Source organism: Rattus norvegicus, chromosome 6, assembly GCF_021556685.1.
Source record: "Rattus norvegicus strain SHRSP/BbbUtx chromosome 6, alternate assembly SHRSP_T2T, whole genome shotgun sequence".
Classification (NCBI taxonomy): Eukaryota; Metazoa; Chordata; class Mammalia; order Rodentia; family Muridae; genus Rattus; species Rattus norvegicus.
The window spans coordinates 33279836-33302500 of record NC_141539.1 but is presented as its reverse complement, the minus strand read 5'-3'; positions in this window follow the sequence as shown (position 1 = coordinate 33302500).

The following is a 22665-nucleotide window of genomic DNA, read 5'->3' as shown; positions in this document are numbered from 1 at the left end:
TGTCATATCTTGAAAGTTCTCTTTCGATGGTCTCACAACAGAACTGATAGTCTTTGAGAGGTGAGAGGCTATACGATTCCTCTCTTGTGGATCTGGGAGGTATTGGTATTACTGACATAAACCACCTCTTAAACTTGGTCATGAAAGGCAATGCATTATCTTTTAGACTTTCTTGTAATGCCCACCCTTGGAATTCAGCCACCAGACAAAAAGTCCTCAAAGATCATGGAGGGGACCAAGGAGGTAGGAATTGAGACTCCCACACCCATTAGCCACAGCCGAGCTCACAAACGACAAGCAGCCTTACTTGCCAGCCCTGGGATCGAGCCATCTTGGAAGTGCCAGGCAGTGAAAGTCTGATGACAACAAGTAGTGGGATAAAGCAGCAGACATGCATGACAAGTGACAGCAACATTGACAGAAATTGTCATTAACCCACCAAGAAATTGGAGCCCAGGACAAGGCACTGGGTCCTGAGAGGCATCCTGAGTTGCTAGAGCCGAGGGAGAGATTCTGCCTCAGTATAGAAGAGAGAGCGAGGAACACACTTGATATCAATCTCCACACACATGTGCACATGTGGACCTACACATGTATGGATATGCACACACACACATACAAAAAAGAATAAAAAATATTGGAGGCCATCATTTTTCCAGCATTGGCAGAATAGGTAAACTGTGCTATATACAGATTGGATCTCTCTCACTGGAAATACTTGAGAACAGAAGTGTTTTAGAGTTTGGTTTTCATTAAATATATTTTAAAATTATGAGTATATGTGTGTGTGTGTGTGTACATGTGTGTGTAAGTGTGTGTGTACCTGTGTGTGTTATGTGTTTGTGTGTATGTGTGTGTGCATGTGTGTGAGTGTGTGTGTTTGTGTGTGTGTGTGCGTGTGTGTACATTTGTGTGCATATCAATACAAGGTACCCAAGAAGCCACAGGCATTGGGTAACCCTGGAGATGGAGTTACAGGTAGTTGTGAATCACCTGACATGAACACAGGGAATAAAACTTGGGTCTCGGGGCTGGGGATTTAGCTCAGTGGTAGAGCGCTTACCTAGGAAGCACAAGGCCCTGGGTTCGGTCCCCAGCTCCGAAAAAAAGAACCAAAAAAAAAAAAAACCAAAAAACAAAAAAAAAAAAAACTTGGGTCTCTGCACCTGCGCACCCTGGTACCAGTGTGACCTGGAACCTCTGCGTCCTTCAGAAATGGCTTGGTGTCACCAAGGAGTCTGTGTCTAAAAATCAGACCAGTTTGAGATGTGAGCCCTTGGCTCTTAGCCTCCTGCTCCAGCAGCCATGTCCGCTGTCTGCATGCCCACCATTATGGATGTAACTCTCTGGAAACAAGCCCAAAACAAGCAATAAGCACTTTCTTCTATAAAAGGCCTCGGTGCCTTATCACAGCGAGAGAAGTCCTAACTAAGATGGGCAGTGGCAGATGTCAAGGAGCTAGCGCCAGCAAACCCCTTAAGGCACAATTCAAGCAACTAGGGGACACAAGAGGTCAGGCTACCTGAAATCCATTCTGTGTATCTGTGAGTAATGTCCTAGCAACTCAAAAACTTGGGTCTCGTGCAAGAGCAGTATATGTTCTTTTTTTTTTTTTTTTGGTTCTTTTTTTCGGAGCTGGGGACCGAACCCAGGGCCTTGCGCTTCCTAGGCAAGCGCTCTACCACTGAGCTAAATCCCCAACCCCTCAGTATATGTTCTTAACTACTGAGCATCTCTCCAGCCCCAGGTTTTTTGTTTTCATCTTGGTTTATTTGTGGGGTTTTTGGGGGGATATATATATATGTATATGTATATATATATATATATATATATATATATATACACACACACACACACATATGTATGTATGTGTATATATATACCATTATATATGATATATACAATAATAATATTTATTCAATGTATGACATTTCTTATCAGTGGGATCCAAGCCTAAGCATGAAATTCATTTATATTTCATATATATTTTGTACACACAACCTGAAAGTGTGTGTGTGTAGTGTGTGTATATTTGCACATGTGTGTGCAAATCTGTGTGCATGCTCATGTGAAAGCCAGAAGTCCATACTAACTATCCTCCTCAATTGCTCTGTACCTTATTTTTGGGGTACAGCATCTCTCACTGAATCTGGAACTCAGAAATTCACCTAGGCTGACTGGCCAGTTTCCTCCAGAAATCTGCCTGCCCTCCCTCCGCTGCTGGATTTGCAAGCTCTCACTCCAAGCACAGTTTTGACCTGGATGCTGGGAACATAAACTCAAGTCCTGGGACCAGAGAACTGACTCAATGGTTAAGTGGACCCAAGTTCAGTTCCCAGCCTCCACACGGTGGCTCTATAACTATCTGTAGCTCTAGTTCTAAGAGACTCAACACCCTCTTCTGACCCACACAGGCACCAGGCACACGGAGGCACGCACATGGTGCCTACACTTACATTCAGGCACCCATCCACATAAAATCAATAAATCAATGAACTCAGTCCTTGCCCTTCCGCTGCTAACACACGACCAAGGGAGTCATCTCTTGGTCCCCAAAGATAGTGTTATACACTGCTCTATCTAATAACCACACATCAGAGAGAAAGTTCAGAGTGTGAAGCTTTCCTCTTGAGGTTTCATATTAGTGCTCAACATGTTTTGGATTTCAGAGAACTTTAGATTTGGGGTATTTAGAGTAGAGATGCTCAACCTATGTATTTACAATGTGATTGCTCTTTTTGTTTTCAGCTTCTTGCTTTAGAGAGGGTCTCCCTCTGGAGGAGAGCCTAGAACTTGTTGCATAACCCCAGGCTAAGCCTCGAACTCTCGTCAACTCTTCTTCCTCCTCCTTCTGAGCACTGAGATTACAGATGTGACCACTACCCAGGCTTGCAATTCTACACTGCTGCTACATGTTACTACCTACTACTGTTATGAGTCTCAGAAGCATAATGTTGAATTTAAAAAAAGGAAAACACGGGGTTGGGGATTTAGTTCAGTGGTAGAGCACTTGCCTAGCGAGCGCAAGGCCCTGGGTTCGGTCCCCAGCTCCGAAAAAAAGAAAAAAGAAAAAGAAGAAAAAGAAAAAAAAAGGAAAACACAAATGAATCTGTTTTAAGGCAGACTAAACTCACCCACGTGTGAGGAATATGGGTGTGGCTGTCTGTGGATAGTGGGTGACAAGAGTTTGCATTTGCTGGCCGTGTTCAATTTTTTGTTGTCAATGTTGTTGCCTGCCTTCCTTCCTTCCTTCCGTCCCTCCCTCCCTCTCTCCCTCCTTCCTCTCCCTCCCCTTTTCTCTCTTTATTCTAACAGCATTCACTGTGTAGTTGAAGCCAGTCTTACACTTCTTTTGATGCTCTTGCCTCAGTGTCCCCATGCTGCCACTGCAAGCACATGCAACCAAGCCTGACATGGCTCATATCTTAATCTGAGTGTGGTTACATGGATACATTCACCTTGTGAGAACACAGCGCTTTAACACTTCAGTGAATCACGCTCCAATTCAAAACCATTTACAGAAACAATTCCTACCTAATTCCGTAAGGTTTTGAGAGAAGACTGGGCCTGATGTTTGTCTCTGCTCAGAGTTCCTCAAGCTGTTCTTGTAGCAGATCTTGGTGTCCATGGAAACCAGACAGAGACAGTGTGGAAATAGGAAGGGATCAGAGCCTGAGAAGTATAGCATATGTAACAAAAACCAGACTCTCAAAAGACTTCCCCCTGGGTTCTGATCCCACCCAGCCTCAGCCAGATCCCTGCCCGTTAAACAGGACTCATCGCACACGGTTCACTTCTGTCTGTCAATGTTTATACCCCTAGACAAATTCCAGCCAGCTCCGTTACTGCCTCCCATTTTACCCAATCAAACAACATACCGATAGAAATCTGATATTAAAGAGGTCTTCTCTACCTGAAGGGTTTTCACACCTCACTAACTGGATGTGCTATGTTGGAACCTCGGCTCTAAAGGAGACGCTAAAAGCCTTAGAACAGCCATAGCGAATGTTCGGGGGCCACGTGTTAAGCACACACTGTTTTCTCAGGAGAGTTCTCCAGAGCTTACTAATTGCTATTTTAAACATACGTATAGCACCTTGTTATTAAATTTTTCTGGGTCTACCAAAAGATACGTCAGAAGTGGGTGGGTGAAATTCTCCCCTGAGGGTGCACGCTCGCCTGACTCTGCTGTGTTTGAGACGTGCCCTGGATGTGTCTGGGTGTGAATCTGTGTAGGCAAGCACACACTTGGCGTCCATGTATGGCACTGTGTTGGTTCTAACGAACGTGTGTAAAAGAGCTGTACACATTTGCGTCTTGTGCATCTGTCGGTTTTGTGTGTGTAGACTGTGTGGGTGGTATGTCAGGACATTTGTGAATGAGTCTGTCACTTTGTGAGTTTATATGTACGTGTGGGAAATGGGATGTAAAATATGCAAATGGGAACTTACGTGTTTGTGACTCTGGGGGAGATATGAGAGAGCATTTGTGGCCACTTCTGCAGTTATTTTTCTGAGCTAAACTGTAAACTTGCGTGTGGATTTATAGAGGGAAAGCTGGCTGCAGGCAACATTTTGAGGTCATATGGCTTAGCCGTATGGAATTGCCTTTCTGTGGGCTAAAAATGGTTAAATATTCGGTGACTTTTGCCTGAGTCAACCTCATCCGTGTGTGCACACATGCACACCTGGGTTCGAGTTAGCACGGCCTGTGTACCACATCAGTATCTTCATTCTCCGAACCGAGAAGATCGCGTGGTCGACCTAGGAGGCAGCTTAACGAGAGTCGTGAAGGAAAGAGAAGCCGCAGAGAGACAGACAGGTTGCTTCTGCAGCCCCTGGAACTTGTCCTCCGATGGAGTCGTCACACTGGAGTGGAACTGCTATTTCACTAGGCTGTCTCCTTCACTAGGCAGCAAACTCCTTGAGAGCAAACCCCCCCCCCCGTGTGTCTCTCGTTCATTCATATTCCAGACATAAGGCTACAACTCAGGATACAAACTCAGCTCGTATTTGCTGAGTTGAACCTGTAGGAGAGGATAAACCTCACCGAGGGACATTAAAGAATGCCTAAGTGAAGGGATAAACTCTGTTCATTGTAAAAACGACAAAAAAAATTTGAAATTACAGAAATGTCAGCATGTGGGGTTATGGAGTCAATCCCTAACGCGAAATCCTCAACGAATAAGTGAACAAACAAACATCACTTCCTCTTCATCTGCAAAGTCAATGCCATCCCAAGCACAATCCCAAAAGGGCGCTGACAAGATGACTCTATGTTTTGCATGAAGAGCAAAGTTTCGATAATAGGATATGTCTGAAAAAAAAAAAATAGCGTGCGGGGAAGCATGTCAAGTTATCACAACCTATTTTAACCCCTCCAAGGGTAGATAAGGATTCATCATCTGTGTAATCAGCCCCTGCACAGTCATGCTTCTCCTTGCCTGTCCTCTCTCAGTACCACTGCTCCTGATCACATAGATGTCCCCCATCTATGACATCTTCCCACACTGAGTCCTGGCTGTCGCCTCCATGGCCTTTGCTCTTTCTAGTTTCCTTGCCTTTAATTCACCAGCTCCAATCTTTACATCAGCTACTTAATATCACGGCCAACATATGACTGACACCTTCCTACCTTCCTCAAAACGTTTATGCCACTTCTTGCTGTATAGCCCAGGCTGTCCTTGAACTCCCAATATTCTTGGCCCAGACTGCTGAATGCTGTAAATTCAGGCCTGTGCCAGCCTGCCTGCCTGATCAATGCCATTTGTGTTGTTCTTGCTGCTACTGCTGCTGCTGCTAGTGGTGCTGCTTGTACCGTATGTTATCACCTATAGCATAGGAAAGGGAGGTAGACAGGAGTGATCAGAGTGAGTCACAGGGAGGCCACACCTCTCTTCAGACCCTGTAGCTCTCTTGAGAGTACTGTGAAGATCTAACAAGAAGCCTGCGAGGGCCGATCCGTGCTCACCCAGCTACCAAGAGGCCCTGACAAAACATTCCTTTTTTTTTTTTTTTTTTGAGCTGGGGACCGAACCCAGGGCCTTGCGCTTCCTAGGCAAGCATTCTACCACTGAGCTAAAACCCCAACCCACAAAACATTCCTGAACACGAGTTTGGTGATGGCCTTCAAGTTTCTGGTACGCAGGAGGTGCTTTGCTTCTCTTGGCCTGTTTAATCATTTGTCCCTGTAAACAAAAGACTGGCCGATGAGGAAACCTCCATGCCCGTCAGAAGAGGTTCGGATGGCTTTAGGGTACCACCTTGGACAGCTGGCAGAAGGAAAGGAAGCCACTCCACGTCATGGCTAAGGAGCTGTCTATCAGCTTTGGGATGGACAAAAGGAAAAAGCAAGGTTCAGAACCACATGTGTGACTTTTCTTCTTTATTCTAAGGATATGTATATTGTGGTTCTGAGCAAACGGAGGCTCCAAGACTGGTAAGATCTTCGAAGAGAATGACTAAGAGTGGGGTTGGGGATTTAGCTCAGTGGTAGAGTGCTTGCCTAGCAAGCGCAAGGCCCTGGGTTCGGTCCCCAGCTCCGAAAAAAAGAAAAAAAAAGGAAAAAAAAAAAAGAAAAAAAAAGAGAATGACTAAGAGCTTGGAGATAAAGGCATCAGATAACTGTGATCGACCCTTGGAAGGTTGAGTCAGGATTGGCACAAGTTCAAGAGGTAGAAGGAGGCAGGATGAGGTCAGATGTTCAAGGCCATCCTCAGCTGTATAGTGAGTTTGGGCCATCCTGGACTACAGTAGCCCTATATAGTGAGTTTGGGCCATCCTGGGCTACAATAGCCCTATCTCAACAAAACAAAACAGAAAATGCCTTAGAGAACTCATTGAGGATATACTTTTCATTGAACACAATTTTGGTTTTTTTATTTTGTTTTGTTTTTTAAGACAGAATTTCTCTGTGTAACAGCTCTGGCTGTCCTGGGTCTCCCTCTGTAGACCAAGCTGGCCTCAGACTCACAGCCTCTGCTTCCCAAGGGCTGAGATTGAAGCGATCTTGCACCGTGATTTTTTTTTTTTGTTTTGTTTTTAAAAAAAAACATCTAGTGTTTAAGAGAAAATAATGAGAAATAAAGATATTTTAAGCAAGCAGTAAGTCAGGACCACAAAGAGCAGAATTTTTATTTTCGTGCTGTGTCTTAAGGAGATCAATAGTAGGGGACAGACTGCTCCTCATTCAGGCAACAGTGAAGTGCAGTCCAGTTCAGACCTTCTTTCTACCAGGACCCAAAAGACATTGGGCTTCAGTGTGTGAAGCAGAAGAGACCAAGCCACCGTTGCAAAGCAAAAACCTCTGTAAAAGATGCCTAGGTCCAGTTTGCATTTGAGAGAGCAGATTGCTCAGCCCTGGCTATTACAGAAGGAGAACCAATCTAATAAACACATGAAACCAAGGAAACAAAACCGTCTCCTGGTGCTGTTGCAAACCAGACAGTAGGTTTTTTTGTTTTGTTTTGTTTTTGTTTCATTTTTGTTTGTTTGTTTGTTTGTTTGTTTGTTTGTTTTTTTACCTGCTTCTTCGAGAAGGGAGAGGAAGTCTGAGACCTCTGCTAGCTTAACTGTGGAGACCACATCAAGGGAGCACGAAACTGTTGCTTCAGGCTACTGGGCACCAGAAACTAGAGAGGTACATCAGAAGAACAAGGGCAAGGATTTTAGAAAAGTACTCGAATTCTGGTCAACACATGCCAAGATGTTGCTATAGGACCAGAAAGCCTTAGAGTAGTGGTTCTCAACCTGGATCCTTTGGGGTTGCCTCTCTGATATTTACATTATGGTTCATAAAAGTAGCAAAATTACAGTTATGGAGTAGCAACAAAAATAATTTTATTGTTAGAGTCGACACAACATGAAGAACTGTGAAAAAGTCATAGCATTAGGAAAGTTGAGAACCACTGCCTTAGAGGCTGGGAAATGTCCCCAAGCCAGCCAACAACCCGAGTTCCCCTACAAGGAGAGTCACAGGCTTCACAATAGAAAACATATTAGTTTGGTACGAAGCTTCTTCACGCTCAGGGGAATGTTCAAATGTCAAATTCATAACCGTGTGTTGTCAAGAAAAGAAAAATAGATTCAGTCATGTGTGGGGTGGGCTATTTCAAGGAATTTATGGAGCAGGCCTGAGAGACCAGGGGCACTTTGGTGAAAGTAATGTAAGAAGAATAAAAATTTTGACTAAAAGTATTTAATAACAGCATCACAACCTTGAGAGCCCCATTGAACTCTCATTACTAGTGTTTTGTTTTGTTTTTTTTTCAGGGCTATAGAAATGACAAAGAAACAAGATGGCCCTTAGGAAAAAGAAGACAGGTGGAGAAATATAGCTGAAGCAGAAGAAGAAAGAAAAAACAAAAAGGTGGCGTAGACAGATCTCTGCCCCTGAAGCTGAAACTGGATCTCTGAGCGATAGCTTCTAGCACACCAGCAGTCGTCCAGGAGTGCCCGTCAAGGAGTCCTGGGGGGTCAAGGAGGTTCCCATTAGAGATGCTGCACTGTGACTTGCATTCTGTGAATGTGTGGCCACTCCTTCCTTGGCACTTTTCTGGTTCCCGTTTATCAGCCCTGTCTGGGCATTTGGGGAAATGGCAGATGGCTTCACATTTAGTTTATTCATGGCCAAGAACCATCTAGTCAGTCAGAGCCTATAGACTTGAGGATGTCACCTAATGGATATACTCTTTCTTGTATGTGGCAAAACAACTCCTATAGCCTCCCCCATTGCTCAGGGCTAAGGGTTTCAGACACACACTAGAAACAGCTAAAGTCTGGTATTAGCCCTAGAGGTTTCCAAAGAGAACTGTACTCTCCAAGTTGTATAAATACATTGCTGTGTAACTGTAGAAGGACGGTGGATGGCCCACATTTTTTAAAAAAGATTTATTTATTATATTTGTACACTGTAGCTGTGTTCAGACACACCAGAGAGGGCATCAGATCTCATTACAGATGGTTGTGAGCCACCATGTGGTTACTGGGATTTGAACTCAGAAACTCTGGAAGAGCAGTGAGTGCTCTTAACCACTGAGCCATCTCTCCAGCCCGATAGCCCACATTTAAGTGTTTCCCTTTTGTCACAAATATTTGACAGGGTGGAAAGGGAAGATGTAGAAACAGGGAGAAGACATAGAATCAAGAGGGAAGGGTTGAATGTGGTGAAATTTGAATTTCTTTAAAAGGTTTGTTTTTCTTTTTCCTTTTTTTAAGATTTATTTATTCATTTATTATATATAAGTACACTGTAGCTGTCTTCAGATACACCAGAAGAGGGCATCGGATCTCTTTACAGATGGTTGTGAGCCACCATGTGGTTGCTGGGAATTGAACTCAGGACCTCTGGAAGAGCAGTCGGGTACTCTTAACCGCTGAGCCATCTCTCCAGCCCAAAGGTTTGTTTTTCTGACTTTATTTATTAGAGTGTGACTCCATACAAAGACTAGGTACCACGGAGCTCAAGTTCACCTTCAAGCCATACCAGGTCATTGGAAGCAGCAGGGATTAAAACCCAGATGCAGGGCTGGGGAGAGAAAGTTCAGTAGGACATGTACATACAAGCGTAAGGACCAGAGTTTGGGTCCCTATAAACCAAAGTCAGACTCAGTACCCTCTCAGAAATATGGGAGTTGGAACCAGGGGGATCCCCTGAAATTCATGGACCAGCTGGCCTGGTGCTTGCAATAGCAAGGAGAGAGAGACCCTTCCTCAAACAGCATAGGGAGTAGGGACCGATGCCTGGAAATGTCCTCTGACCTCCTCATGTACACCATGACCCACAAGCACTCTCACTGATAAACACACACAGCTCTTGTGTGCTCTTACGCATGCAAACACACACATGGAATCATACAACACACACCAGACATGTACATACACAGAATTCTTTTTAAGTTAGAAGCAAGATCTTAAAAATACTTGTTGAACGAATAAAGTATAAGCGAAACATTACTAAGAAGCAAGGGAGGAGAGGAAAACGGATGAGAAACAGGAAGCGAGTGGATTGAAAGAATAACTAGGGTTTTATAGCAGTGTAGTGCCAAGTGGGCAAGTGACGTCACCTGGAGAGGGAGAGATTGGAAAAGGGCTGAGATCAACAAGAAGAGCTGTTGAAAAGTAAGAAGCAACTTTATGCCCAGGCCAGCAAGTGTGTTAGCATGATACTCTCTGTAGGCTTAAGTCCATGTTGACAAAACAGCCTTCGGTTTTCACTCAGTCAATACCTACTTGGGAGGAACTATACTGGGTGCTAGAAATTAACTGTAAATTATGTACAGTCTGTGATGATGTGACCCCTAAGGCACGACAAAATGTGACTTTCTGGCCAAATCTACTGTTTTTATAAATAAAACTTTATTGAAAAATTGAAACACAAACATACCCATTCATGTATACATGTCTATGATTTTCAAATTTTGATTGATGGAGGTGTAACTCACATGCCATGGGTTCACTCGTTAGAGCTTGCAATTTGGGCGGGGTTTTCAGGGTAGGCAGAGTTCTGTAACCACCATTCCCATCTAATATTGTAATGTGTTTCCCAAAGAAAACCCTGTACCTATCTGTTATCTGTCAGAACATGGTCCAGGAATGGAATTGAGTGAGGACAATTTTGAGTGTTGTGAAAAGAAAAAAAAAAAAAAAAAAAACCTCCAAGAAAACAAGACACGAGTCTCGTGCCCTCAGCTTCTTCAGAACATAGACTTGTTCTTGGATTATGTGCTTGTGACCCCTTCCCAGGCATAGCAGATAAGAGTGAATTTACTGCAGGTTGCTCATAACAGCTGGCCGTTGTTATTTATTTATAGGCCTCCATGGGAAAACATGTTTTGCCAGGGCAGCGTACGGGTCTACGCTTTACTCATGTGACTCCGCTTAACGCTCAGAGTATATATTGGCTGATGCTCAGAATAAAGCTGGCTATCGAGTGAGACTTTAGCCTGCCTCATCCTCTACCTCCTCGAGAGCCGTAAACATCCACGAATGGTCATTCCCATGTTCTCCTACAGTTTCCCGGCCCGTGCAAAGCACCGCTGTGCCTCCTGTGTGTGCAGATTCACCTATTCCCAATGTCTCACAGGAGCAGAGCCCAGGCTGCGCACTTCTCAAGGTCCAACTTGGTGCGGCACACACCAGCGCTTCTTCTTGTGGTTCTACATCTTCTTTTGCGGTTTACTGCAACTGCATTGTAGTGACTGAAATATATAATGGGTGTTATTTTTAAACGCTTTGTGCTCCACAGTCTAAAGAGAAAACAAAGGACATTTTAGGGCCTCGAATTGGAGAAGAGTTTGCAGATAAGCGAATTCTCCATCTCCCTTAATCCTGGAATCGCCTCCTTAGCTTTCCTGCTGGAGCTTTGTCCTGCTGAGAGAAGACCGTCTAACCTCATCTAACCGCTTGGAAGACACTAAGAAAGGACACGTTACTGATGTGGAAGCGTTGAGACAGCAGGCATGGCAGCAAGAACAGGAAGCCGTGAGCTCCCATCTTTAACCAAAAGCACAAAGCAGAGAGTGTGAACTATTAGTCACGTGAGGTTTTTAGTTTTCATGCCCCGCACCTCTGGTGTGCTTCCTTCAGAAAGGCGGCACCACCTAAACCTCCCTCAGGCAGTGCCACCGACCGGGAACCAAGTGTTCAAATGTGGGAGCCTATGGGGGACTGTTTCATTCAGACCACTACAGGGGCATAGAACAAGCCCTTAGAGTTTAGAAAGCTAGTTCTAAAAAAAACAAAAAAACAAAACCAACAAAAACTTTGGTATGATGGTTAAAAATTCAAAAGGGAGACATGATAAGTAAAAGGGAAAACATCTCTGTGTTTGTGAGTTGTAAGACTTTAGTTAAGGCATTGTTACTATCCAAAATGATTGGCAGATTCAAGCAAAGTCTGTAGAAGTGTGTGTGTGTGTGTGTGTGTGTGTGTGTGTGTGTGTGTGTGTGAAATCTTAAAAGAGCAAAGTTGGGAGTCATGTTCTTAAATCAAAACGTATTGAAAGCCTCAGTAAACAAGAGTGTGCTATTGGCATAAGAACAGATATATAGACACAGAAAGGAACAGGGAGCCCATGTATATAGGCTCGTGCCAGCACACCCAGACTAAGCAACCTTTTAAATAAAGCTGCAGACCTAGAGCCATCACTCCCTCTGTTTGGGAAGGACTAGGGGATGTGGCTTGGCTAGAGGAGGTGTGTCATCGGAGGTGGCTTTGAGATTTTAAAACCCACACTATTCCTAATTCTCTCTCATATACATATATATATATATGACATGTATAGATATACATATGTATATATCTAATATACATATTGTATATGAGAAAGATATATGTATGTATGCATATATACACGTGCATATATGTGCATACATGTATATATAAATATGTATATAAACACATAGATATATATGTGTGTACACGTATACATATATATGTTACATATACTGCATCCAGAGCAAATCCCCTCTTCTAACACAGCTACAATAAACAGACATCAAATATAACAGATGTCCAGTGATAGCTCCCACAACATGACGCTCTCCTGTGCCAAGACAGAACTTAATTCTCAAAATATCCTCTCCAGACAGACTCAGATCCCTGACTGGGACTAAACCAGGACAGCGGGGGCACACAATCTCTTCTGTGGTAAAATGATGCCTTATTCCTTGGGAGTTCCCATGTGACAGAAATCTGAATTTGGATGTGTGGCATGCATGATACCATGTTGTCAATGACATGCCCTGTCATTGCAGCACCCTTTATAGCCGTGGTCCCCGCTCCCTTTCAAAGTAATATCAAATGGACCGATGGGCTGGTGGAGAAAGGCTGCAGAGCGGAGGCTGTGGAAGGGTCTTTACAGAGGCAAGGCACACACACTTTGGTCCCCTTGCTCTTTCCCCTTCCTTCTCAGGCTTCATTCTCCTCTCCCTCCCACTCTTTCTTCCCTTTGCTGTGTGTGCCTCCACAGTTTGAGTCACAGACTGCCTCCAGTCTTGAAGGCGTGATCATTAGTCAGGGATGTGGGCTCAGCCTTCCTCTGGCTGTCTGGGGACATCTGGGGAGCTCACAGGGAAAGAGCTCAGACAGCTGGCACAACCTGTGCACGTCGGAGTTGCAGAGACCACGGGCAGTGACGGCAGCGAGTGACAGCAGTGACCAAGCCAGAATCAGCACTGGCGGCTGATGCAGATGCAGATGCTGATGTGATGCAGATGCTGATGCAGAAGCTGTTGTAGATGCCGCTGTTGCTGCTGCTGCTGCTGCTGCTGGCTATGCAGGGAGGGAGGAGCAGCAGCCACCCGGAGACTCAGAATGTGCCTGCACTAGGCAATGGGGAAGAATGGAACAGCTGTGGGGTTAATAACATCCTCAGTGTGTTACCAGGGACAGGCAGGAATAAAGGGCAAATTCACCACCTGCAGCACCCGTACCAATCTTCATCTCGCCTCCTCTCTGTCTCAGTTCTCGGTGCCGAGCCAGCCCTGGTCAAGAAGCTCTCTGGCCCTTCTTAACATTCCAAGTGAGATTGTGCTCTGGAATCCCCTTCGCTCACATTGTATCAAGGAGGGGCTCAGAGGAGGCCGTCAGGACTGCTCCAAATCCAGTCGCCTTGCGGCAGAGTTTTGAATGGCCCGCCCCCTTTGTATCTTCTTCAACTTACAGTCCATGTCAGAACACAGAGTAAAGGGGACACAGGGCTGGGATTGGGGCTCGGTTGATAAAGTGTTTGTCTAGCACACAAGAGGCTCTGGGTTGGGCGTGGTGCGTGCAATCACAGCACTGAGGAAGCAGAGGGTGCAAGGCCATCCTCAGCTACACGGCAGGTTTGAGGCTAGTCCGAGTGGGCTACAAGAATCTTTATCTTTTTGTTAATGTTTGTTTTGTTGGGTTTTTTGTTTGTTTGTTTGTTTCCTGGCACAGGGTTGTTCTATGTTGCCTTGACTGTCCTAGAACTTGAACTGTAGACCAGGCTGATCTCAAATTCGGAGATTCCTCCCCTCCCCCGCCCCCAAACTTCTTGTTTTGAGGCAGAGTCTCACTATGTGGCTCTGGTTGTCCTGGGACTCATACAGACCCTGTCCTTGAACTCACAGAGATAGATCTGCCTGCCTCTGCCTTCAGAGTGCTGGGATTAAAGGTGTGTACCACTTTGCCCAATATGATACTATCCTTAAAAAAAAAAAAATGTGTGGTGGTTGTTGTGGTGATGATAGTGGTGGTCCTTTGGTGGTAGTAATGTCTGCAAGACCTGGAAAGGTGTGGCTTCCTACAGTTGCAGGCTAGAGCTGTAACTCCGGGAATAGTCTGAGGAAATAAATTCTCCTTATTTCCCTATGTCTGCATAGGGAGAGGGAAGAGGGAGGAGTTCTCCCTCTTCCTTAGGGATGAAAACCTGTGGCAACTGTTTGAAAAGTGGAGGTTCAAGCTTTTAGGACCTAGGGGAGGAAGGTGGGTGTGACCATCTCCCCACAACGTGCTTACAACGTGCTTCTTTGTATTTATGAAACGGACATTTGGGGACACTAGCCACTTCCCCTTCAGTGAAAATGCATAGTAACTGCAGTTATCAATAACTGTGGTCCCCCTTTTTCTGTGCGTGGTCCCCGTCTTTTTGCACTGGTTTCTTTGTCAGATTTACTTCTGCCCAGAGAAGACTGTGCTCCACACACTCCGTCTAGAGACAGCAGGCGGAGCACCAGACCTTGAGAGCGTGAGCGCATATCGTCAAATGCCTTCCTTGTCCTTCCATACTTCCCAACTTTGGTTCTCATGGGTTTTCCTCAGCTAGTAGCTAGGAGAAAAGTGTCTAATTACAGCCAGGAAAAACACTCTCCTTGAAGAGCTCAGCTCTTTCCCCTCCTAAAAACAAGTCGCCCTGCAGGATGCTCAGCTGGGCTAGCAGGACAGAGTCACGTCCTCCCCACTTCTCTCTCCGATGGGGTCTTGCTCTAGTGGGATTTGCTCTGGAACTCACTTGTAGCACATAGTCCACTCTTAGAATATCTTCCCGCCTCTGCCTCCAGAGTGCTGGGTGGCACTAAAGGCACCATCACAATCCACCAAATGTATTTTTTAAACCGTACATTAGCAAGACATGATACAGAACTGCAGGAGAAGTCTGGAAAATATCCTGAAGGTCACTTGACACTGTAAACTCAGGAGCTGTTGGACAGATGTCCCCTCTCCCTCCTCAGGATTCTCAATGCCCAGGAGCAGAGGCAGCCTGCTGTGGATCTCAGAAGGAAGCAGATGCGATGGCTATATGTGGTGAGGAGGGGCTTAATGGACCGCCAGAACAGACTCAAGTGACGATCCTGGCTGTTCCCCATTCCCAGAGTGCCACCTGAGTCTGTTTTGCTCCTTTGGAAGAGACACAGGAGGCATGAAGGTGAGCATGGGGCCCAAGTATGCCCTCCCCTCCTCCTGAAGCAGGTAGACACTGTCTTCCTGGCTGGCATGAGTTCTGGTAGAGGTGGGGAGTGCTGGAGATGAACTTGGGGGCTCCAGAGATGGTGTTGGTGCAAGCCTCTACATGGTTCTCGAGGGGCAGGAAAGAAGTCAGGTAAAGGTGTGACAGCACATGTCCTTAGTCCTAGAACTTGGGAGTCTGAGGCAGAAGGATCTTCAGATGGCGGTCAGCTTGGGCTCTAGGGTGAGACTAGAGGCCAGTCTGAGATATAAGGCAAAACTGTCTCAAAAGCTTAAACCTTTTAAAATGACATGAATGTATGTATGTACATATGTGGATGCATGTGAGCACACAGGCATGCTATAGAGGGCATGTAGACAACTTGGAAGCACCAGTTCAGTTCTCTCCCTTTACAACATGAGTCCCAAATATCGAGCTCAGGTTGTCAGGCTTAGCAGCAAGTGCCTTTAGACATTGAGCCAGTTTGCTGGCCTCTCTCTCTCGCTCTCTCAACATATATATATATATATGTGTGTGTGTGTGTGTGTGTGTGTGTATAGATATAGATAGAAATAGATAAAGTTATACATGTAGATATATAGAGAGATAGATAGATATAGAGAGATATAGATTAGATATAGATGATTTAGAGATATATAGATCTGTGGGTTTCTCTGCCCTTAAGTGGGCTTCTTTCTCAGACAGGTTCTTACTAGGCTTTGGAGGTGATGTGTGAGCTGAAGCTTAAGGCCAGGAGAGGGTCGGATGAGGTTGGAAGGTGCACATACGGGGGTTGGTGGTGGAGAGACTTCAAGGCGTGCACAGAGAGATGAGCCTGAACTGGTAGGAAGGAACCAGACTGCAGAGTCCAGTGGCGGGCTTGTTGGTCCCAGTGCGCCCCTGAAGGGTCCAGATCTGCAATGGCACATGCTCACACTGGCCGCAGACTGAGTGTGGGGAACCCAAGTGGAGACGGGAAGAAGTCAGAAGTCTGCTGTGGGAGAGCGCACGAGGTGAGATTCGGACTCCTCAAAGACAATGCTTCCCCACATCAATCAGAGAGAATCATTTGCAGCCCCAGTCCAGGCAATGATGAAAACGACCAACAAAAGATACGCTCCTCACAGAGTCTGAGAGCTGCTCTGTGGAGAAACGCAAAGGAGAAACTTCATTCTTACAAAGGAAAGATCCAGGGGCCACCGCCCTGAGGAGGAAGGCAAACTCAGCAGCGTGTACAAGCGGATACCGGCTGCTTTCTGATGTGCCTCAAAAGAAAGACGCACGTGTGATCTCTCATGCACAGGCCTCTTTTCAGAGATCTCAGTCTAAGCATGCGGAGATAACCAGAAAAATCCAGAGGGCAAGGTGGTACGGGAGACAACTGGTTGAAATCCTTTAAAACTTCAGTGTCACAATGGACAAAAAAGAAAACAAAACGGAAGACGTGACTCTAAGTAAAAGGAATGGAGCCCGTTTCAAAATACAGAATGGTTGAGGAGATCCTTGACCAAGAATTGAAACAGCTCTCAGAGACATTCTGAGGTCAGCTGGAGAATGTGAACTTGATGCTATGTGCTGGTCTTCTCTTGTGTTTTTTTCAGCAATTAGCAGCTATTTGTGTGTGTGTGTGTGTGTGTGTGTGTGTGTGTGTGTGTGTGTGTGTGTGTGTGTATGGTGTGCGTGTGTGTTTGCATACATATGTATATGCTGGTACATGCATGTGTGCACCTGCATGCATGTGTGTGGAGGCCAGAGGTTGAAGCCTGTGTCTTTATCTAATCCTCTCCCCTTTAGTTTTTTGTATTTGTTTTATTTTCTATGTATGAATGTTTTGCTTTCATGGATGTCTGTGTACCACATGCATGCCTGGTGCCCACAGAAGTCAGAGGAAGATATTGGACTTCTGAAACCGGAATTACAGGTGGTTGTGAACTGCTGGGTTGCTTCTGGGAATCGAACTTGGGTCCTCTGTAAGAACAAGTGAGGCTGGGCATGCATCCCTGGGCATGGTGGAATGGCTCTTTAATCCCAGTACTTGGGGGGAGGGGGCAGAGACAAGAAGGTCTCTGTGAGTTCAAAGCCAGCCTGGACTACAGAGTGAGTGCTAGGACGGCCAGGGCTACACAGAGAAACCCTGTCTCAAACAAACAAACAAGCAACTCAGAGGCACCATATGTGTACATATGCATACATTAGACATTTTCCTGAAGCTCTAAAAGTAGATTGGCAATATCCCAACACTTTATTCCTTAAGTCTCTAATACTACCCAAGAATAAAGCCAACCTCGGGCTGTGGGAATGATCCAGGAGGTAGCATGCTTTCATCACAAGCATGAGGATTTGACTAAAAGGCTAGGAGTGGTGCTGGATGGTCCAGTGTTTAAGAGCATTTGTTGTTTGGCTGTCCTAGAACTTGCTCTGTAGACCAGGCTGGCCTCGAACTCACAGAGATCTACCTGCCTCCGCCTCCCGAGTGCTGGAATTAAAGATGTGTGCCACCACCATCCAGTGATCTGGACGCTTTTACAGGCCTATGAGTTGTGTGTATGACACATTGGACGGGTGAGAGCGATCAGATGCTGTCAATGTTTGCATTTGGGTAAACGACCCAGGAGTTTCTGAATGTCTTCAGAGTTCTTGTATGTTTAGGTGCTGAAAAAGAGTCTGGGAAGGAGAAGAATTCAATCAAAGCCAAACCCAAGACAGCAGCTTTATCAGTGGTCTCATTCTCGGCTGCTGCAACAGAACAGTAAGGCCTGGGGGCTCAAATGACAAAAGCTTTGCACAGAGCTCTGGAGGCTCAGGGTGAGGGTAGCCAGCAATGTCTGGGCTCTGTCAGGAGCCTCTTGTGTGTTGTAGATATTGTTGACTGTGCACAGTTGCTGTCTTCACATTGCAGAGAAATGACAAGAATTTTCTCTGAGGCTCCTTTACGGGGACACCAAGTCCACCAATCCTTTCTTACCTAATTTCCTCCTAACGCCACGCCACAGAGCAGAGCGGGATGTCAACACATGTGTTTTGGAGGGACATGGAAGGGAGGAAGGTTAGAGTCGAGAGAAATAAAGGGACATTTGCAGTCTGTCCCAATTTGAAATAGTGTTTGCTGAGCCACAATACCTGGCAAAAGCAAGTTAAGGCGAAGAAAGTTCATCTTGGCTTGGTTTGTTGGTATAAGGTGGGAAAGGCGTGGCAGTGGGAGCATGAGGCAGCCGCTCACATTGTGTGCAGACTCAGGAAGCTGAGAGACAAATGCCGATGCTGCCTGTCTCCTTTGTATTTAGTCTGAGATCCCAGCCCATGCAATGGCGCTGCCCAGTCAAGGTAGGCCTTCCCTCCCTAATTACCTTTATGTGGATAACTTCTCATGACACGATGTGATGTTTGTTTCCATGGTGATTTTATATTGTTTTCTTTTTCTTAAGGTATGAGTTGGGGTGCCCTCGGAGGTGCTAGGTCCCCTGAATCTAGACTTCCAGGCAGCTGTGAGCCACCCAGCATTGGTGCTGGGAACTGAACTCAGGTCCTTCATAAGAACAATGAGAGATCTTGACTGATGAGTAATCACTCTAGCCCAGTGGCAATTCCAAATCCAGTCGACAGTCTCAGGTAACCATCACTAATGTAAAAAATGATTATTAATATTCTGTATATATTAATTAATGCTGAAAATTAATACTGTGGCAGTTATTCCTTAACCAGCTAGTTACTTAACCACAGAGACCCTAAGTTACCCCAACCACCTAGCCCCTTCCAGTCACATGGCTAGTTATACCTTCCAGAACCATAGTCACATCTATCCTGATGTCTTCTGGTGAAAGGACCTTCCCCTTTCTTCTTCCCACAGTGCCTTTCTCCTTCCCAGGAAGCCCTGCCCATCTCTGTTGACTACCCAATCACAGGCTTTATCCTTTTATTGAACAATTAACTTGGGGAGCAAGGTTTGCACAACAGAAGCTGGTGTATGTGAGAATTCACTCTTGGGGCACCCAGATCTAGGGGTACAGAATTTAGCAGTTGAATACCCAGGACCCACCTGAAATGATAAAGATTGTATTTCACACTTTCATAATGTTCATCGTGGCAGAAATTTTTTTATTTTGACTTTTTTATCGGTTCTTTGTAAACCTCGCATCATGCACCCCAACCCCACTCCATCGCCCCCTCCCTCATACCTGTCCTTGCAACCTCCCTCCTAACAGAGAAAAAAAAAATGTCGTTGTGGAAGCTGTAGTGTGTCACAGTGTGTCTCACAGCACACCCTTTTGTCTAGACTTCTTTGCTTGCAAAGGTTCCTTGCAATGAGTCATTGGTCTGACACAAAGCCTTTGGCTTCTGTCACTCTATCAGTATTGGATCCTCACTGGGGCTCCTCTGGGATATCCTGTTGTAACCCCGTGTCATGGAGATCCCACAGCTTTGGATCTGCAGGACCGCCCCTTTATCCACTACAGCAGTTCATGGATGGGATAGATGTTGCGGTGGGCCAACTCAAAGCCCTGTCTGGGCCTAAGACCTATCTGAGCTGGTCAGCCTGCCAGATCTCCTGTATCAGAGCGAGCTTTCTTGTCCCCATCCTGGCTGGTATATCCAATGTAGCAGAAAAAAAATGTTTTAAAAGGCATTTATTTTATGTATATGAGTACTCCATACATGTCAGAAGAGGGTATCAGATCCCATTACAGATGGTTGTGAGCCACCATGTGGTTGCTGGGATTTGAACTCAGGACCTCGGGAAGAGCAGTCGGTGCTCTTAACCACTGAGCCATCTCTCCAGCTGAGGCAGGAATCTTAACAAGGCTGAATTGACCCCTCTGAGAGGCCAGGAGCTTCTCATGCCAAATCAGAACCTAAGGTGCTAGAGTTTGCTCCTGGCTCCATGTGGAGCAGCCAGAAGGAAGGGAGTCAGCACCCCTGGGGCTCTTCCTTGGAGACAAAGAGACTGGGCCAGGCATGCTCTGAGGAACCTTTTCTAGTCTTGTAGTCCTGGTCATCATCTCTCTTTACTAATGTCCCTGACAGTCACCTGAGCTAAGCGATAATGAGATTCGTCACGTCTGCCTTTCCAGCCTCTCAGGCTCAATTTCCTGTCCCATCTCTTCTTGGACAGTGTCTCTGAAGAGGCTGTTCCTGGCTCAGCAAGGCCCTCACTGGCTTTAGACGCTGCAGCTGTCTTGGTGCTGCCAGTTCCTGACCTGTCTGCCCTTGGCTTCCTGAGAGCTTCTTCCCAGACTCTTGGATATTACTTTCTATTAATAACTCTTCCAATTTTTCTGTTATAAAGCTAGCACAGTTTTTTTTTTGATGGTAGAAAAACTTGGAAACTATGTGGAAGAAAAAAATCTTTATCTTACAATTCTGTCATTTTATTAGCAGCCACCATTAACATTTCTCTGAATGGGTGTGGAGTTGTGTGTGTGCTGAACGGTGGACTCTCGCCATACACAGACTTTTGTATTATGATTATTTTTACTTAATGGCATAATTTAAGCACTCTTTTATGGAGTAATGGGACAGATTGCTCTTCTGTCGTGTGTGTGTGTGTGTGTGTGTGTGTGTGTATTTAATCCTGGAGATTGTACCTAGGGGCCTCACATATACTTACCCATGAGCCATGACTCCAACTGGTCAACTGATCATTTTTTTCCACAGAATTTTACAAGGTTTGGATGTCATTATGAAATTTATGTTTAACAGCCTTCAATATTTAAAACATATTAAACACTGGATTAACATTAAAATGAGGGAGACTGGAAAAATGGCTCAACATCTGCAAGCACTGGTTCTTCTTCCAGTGGGCCTGGGCCAGGTCGCTAGCATCCACGTGGTAACACCATATGTAACTCCAGTTCTGGGAGATCTTGCGCCCCCTTCTGGTCTTTGAGGCTCCTGCATGCATGTGGTGCACATAAAGTTATCCTAGCACAGACACATGCACATTAAAAATAAATCCAAATTGAAACTGAAACACAGAAATGTGTTTATCGCTATTTGTAGCTCTATATAATTGAAAAAAAATCAACATTTTTGTAGAAGAATTTTTCTAAATAACCGGGCAATACTTTGCCCACACTGTCATGATTTGATGGAGGACTGACCAGGTCCACTTTGTGGTGCTGGTGTGAGTGAGTAAGAGGACCATAAGAGAGAGCCAAGTGGAGAAAATGAACAAAACAAACAGTGCTTGGCCATATGTGACAACTCCTTTAGATCTTTAGAGCCTCCTTCTCTTCCTCCTCCTCCCTACTCCTCCTCCCCCTCCTCTTCTTCCTCCTCCTCCTAAAGCTAAGTAAGTCTGATTTTAATATTTTGTTCTAATAAAGGGGGAGTGGGGGGGAGAGAGAGAGAGAGAGAGAGAGAAAGAGAGAGAGAGAGAGAGAGAACAGGAAAGATAATCACTCAGGAGGGAGTAGTCCAGAACCTTTAAAAACAAAACAAAACCCAGCACTAATTATAACCGCTTTCCAGTGGCATTAAATTAATGCGGAAGCATAGTTAACACTTGACAGACGAGTATTTTTAAATACTTCCAAGATGAATCTCACCATCCGCTTATTCCAGCTTCTAATTTGATCCAAGAAAGTTCAAACCACTTAATTCACCCTCAGAGCTCCCCGGGAGGCAAAGAGAAAGACCCCCCCTTCCTCCTGTATATATGTCCACATGGTTATTTATGGACTCGACTTGACACAAAATGAATCTGCTTATTAGCTAACCAACCTCTATGAACTTGATTTTAACCCTTATTACTGGGTCTATCTTCGCTTGAAATTTCTGCTTATATACTCCTTGTTTGTCTACATTTTTTCCAGATATACACATTCCAACAATCATCACACTTATTCTCTTTTAAGCATGTTGTGTTTGTGTGTGTGTATGACTATATAGTAGTCATTCTATCATTATACCATAATTTACTTAATCATATTTTTATTTGAGAGCTCTGGACATTGCATTTAGGATATTTCAAATATTGTAAGTAATACCATGAATTCATTATTGTGCAAATACATTTTTTCCTCTTTACATCTATTATCTTTTTCTTAAAGATTTATTTATCTATTTTATGCATGTGAGTACACTGCAGCTGTCTTCAGACATACTAGAAGAGGGCATCAGATCCCATTACAGATGGTTGTGAGCCATCATGTGATTGCTGGGAACTGAGCTCAGGACCTCTGGAAGAGCAGTCAGTGCTCCTGACCACTGAGCTATCTCTCCAGCCCTGAAATCTATCTTCAACCCATTGATGCT